This window comes from Phalangium opilio, unplaced genomic scaffold, assembly GCF_054372755.1.
Source record: "Phalangium opilio isolate 3A_F unplaced genomic scaffold, DU_Popi_V2 ptg000037l_1, whole genome shotgun sequence".
Classification (NCBI taxonomy): domain Eukaryota; kingdom Metazoa; phylum Arthropoda; class Arachnida; order Opiliones; family Phalangiidae; genus Phalangium; species Phalangium opilio.
Window position 1 is genome coordinate 2382714 of NW_028324160.1, and position 3157 is coordinate 2385870.

At 47.8% G+C, this 3157-nt stretch overlaps 1 non-coding gene across 1 annotated transcript; it reads left to right on the forward strand.

Annotated features, from left to right (window-relative positions):
• The first annotated feature begins 2422 nt into the window (after positions 1 to 2422).
• On the forward strand, positions 2423 to 2495 carry TRNAY-GUA (transfer RNA tyrosine (anticodon GUA)). The gene has a single exon. It is a non-coding gene; the product is annotated as a tRNA-Tyr (tRNA).
• The last annotated feature ends 662 nt before the right edge of the window (positions 2496 to 3157 follow it).

Sequence of the window (3157 nt, forward strand, 5' to 3'; positions counted from 1 at the left end):
GTGTTGTGGGGTCTCAGATGTAGCGTAAAAAGTCAAAACTTATCCACAATACGTGACAACCATTTAATTTCTGAGCTTCCGTGGCTCAATGGTTAGCGCGTTCGGCTGTTAACCAATAGTATGGTGGTTCGAGCCCACCCGGGAGCGGTGGTGTGGGATCTCAAATGTAACGTAGAAAGCCAAAGTTTTGCCACAATACCTGACGACCATTAAATTTTTGGGCTTCCTTGGCGCAATGGTTAGCGCGTTCGGCTGTTAACCGAAAGGTTGGTGGTTCGAGCCCAACCGGAAGAGGTGTTGTAGGGTCTCAGATGTAACGTAAAAAGTCATAACTTATCCACGATACCTGACAACCATTTGATTTCTGAGCTTCCGTGGCTCAAAGGTTAGCGCGTTCGGCTGATAACAAATAGGTTGATGGTTCGAGCCCATCCGGGAGCGGTGTTGTGAGGTCTCAGATGTGACGTAAAATGTCAAGGTTTTTTCCACAACACCTGACGACCATTTAATTTTTGGGCTTCCGTGGCGCAATGGTTAGCGCGTTCGGCTGTTAACCAATAGGTTGGTGGTTCGAGCCCATGCGGGAGCGGTGTTGTGAGGTCTCAGGTGTAACGTAAAATGTCAGAGTTTTTCCACCATACCTGACGAACATTTAATTTTTGGGCTTCCGTGGCGCAATGATTAGCGCGTTCAGCTGTTAATCGAAATTTTGAAGGTTCGAGCCCACCCGGGAGAGGTGTTGTGGGGTCTCAGATGTAGCGTAAAAAGTCAAAACTTTTCCACAATACGTGACAACCATTTAATTTCTGAGCTTCCGTGGCTCAATGGTGAGCGCGTTCGGCTGTTAACCAATAGGTTGGTGGTTCGAGCCCATCCGGGAGCGGTGTTGTGAGGTCTCAGATGTGAAGTAAAAAGTCAAAGTTTTACCTCAATACCTGACGACCATTTATTATTTGGCCTCCGTTGCGCAATGGTTAGCGCGTTCGGCTGTTAACCGAAAGGTTGGTGGTTCGAGCCCACCCGGGAGCGGTGTTGTGGGATCTCTAATGTAACGTAAAAAGCCAAAGTTTTTCCACAATACCTGACGACCATTTTTTTTTGGGCGTCCGTGGCGCAATGGTTAGCGCGTTCGGCTGTTAACCGAAAGGTTGGTGGTTCAAGCCCATCCGGGAGCGGTGTTGTGACGTCTCAGATGTTACGTAAAATGTCAGAGTTTTTCCACAATACCTGACGAACTTTTAATTTTTGGGCTTCCGTGGCGCAATAATTAGCGCGTCCAGCTGTTAATCGAAAGGTTGGTGGTTCGAGCCCACCCGGGAGCGGTGTTGTGGGATCTCAAATGTAACGTAGAAAACCAAAGTTTTTCCACAATACCTGACTACCATTTAATTTTTGGCCTTCCTTGGCGCAATGGTTAGCGCGTTCGGCTGTTAACCGAAAGGATGGTGGTTCGAGCCCACCTGGGAGAAGTGTTGTAGGGTCTCAGATGTAACGTAAAAAGTCATAACTTATCCACAAAACCTAACAACCATTTAATTTCTGAGCTTCTGTGGCTCAATGGTTAGCGCGTTCGGCTGTTAACCAATTGGTTGGTGGTTCGAGCCCACCCGGGAGCGGTGTTTTTGGATCTCAAATGTAACATAAATAGCCAAAGTTTTTCCACAATACCTGACGACCATTTAATTTTTGGGCGTCCGTGGCGAATGGTTAGCGCGTTCGGCTGTTAACCGAAAGGTTGGTGGTTCGAGCCCATCCGGGAGCGGTGTTGTGAGGCCTCAGATGTGAAGTAAAATGTCAGAGTTTTTCCACAATACCTGACGAACATTTAATTTTTGGGCGTCCGTGGCGAATGGTTAGCGGGTTCGGCTGTTAACCGAAAGGTTGGTGGTTCGAGCCCTCCCGGGAGCGGTGTTGTGACGTCTCAGATGTAACGTAAAATGTCAGAGTTTTTCCACAATACCTGACGAGCATTTAATATTTGGGCTTCCGTGGCGCAATGGTTAGCGCGTTCAGCTGTTAATCGAAAGGTTGGTGGTTCGAGCCCTCCCGGGAGCGGTGTTGTGTCGTCTCAGATATAACGTAAAATGTCAGAGTTTTTCCACAATACCTGACGAACATTTAATTTTTGGGCGTCCGTGGCGAATGGTTAGCGCGTTCGGCTGTTAACCGAAAGGTTGGTGGTTCGTGCCCTCCCGGGAGCGGTGTTGTGACGTCTCAGATGTAACGTAAAATGTCAGAGTTTTTCCACAATACCTGACGAGCATTTAATATTTGGGCTTCCGTGGCGCAATGGTTAGCGCGTTCAGCTGTTAATCGAAAGGTTGGTGGTTCGAGCCCACCCGGGAGAGGTGTTGTGAGGTCTCAGATGTAGCGTGAAAAGTCAAACTTTTTCCATAATACGTGATAACCATTTATTTTCTGAGCTTCCGTGGCTCAATGGTTAGCGCGTTCGGCTGTAAATCGAAAGGTTGGTGGTTCGAGCCCATCCGGGAGCGCTGTTGTGAGGTCTCGGATGTGAAGTAAAAAGTCAAAGTTTTACCTCAATACCTGACGAAAATTTAATTTTTGGGCTTCAGTGGCGCAATGGTCAGCGCGTTCAGCTGTTAACCGAAAGGTTGGTGGTTCGAGTCCTCCCGGGAGCGGTGTTGTGTCGTCTCAGATGTAGCGAGAAAAGTCGTAACTTTTCCACAATACCTGACGAACATTTAATTTTTGGGCTTCCGTGGCGCAGTAATTAGCGCGTCCAGCTCTTAATCGAAAGGTTGGTGGTTCGAGCCCACCCGGAAGAGGTGTTGTGGGGTCTCAGATCTTGCGTTAAAAGTCAAAACTTTTCCACAATACGTGACAACCATTTAATTTCTGATCTTCCTTGGCTCAATGGTTAGCGCGTTCGGCTGTTAACCAATAGGTTGGTAGTTCGTGCCCACCCGGGAGCGGTGTTTTTGGATCTCAAATGTAACGTAAATAGCCAAAGTTTTTCCACAATACCTGACGACCATTTAATTTTTGGGCGTCCGTGGCGAATGGTTAGCGCGTTCGGCTGTTAACCGAAAGATTGGTGGTTCGAGCCCATCCGGGAGCGGTGTTGTGAGGTCTCAGATGTGAAGTAAAAAGTCAAGGTTTTACCTCAATACCTGACGAAAATTTAATTTTTGGG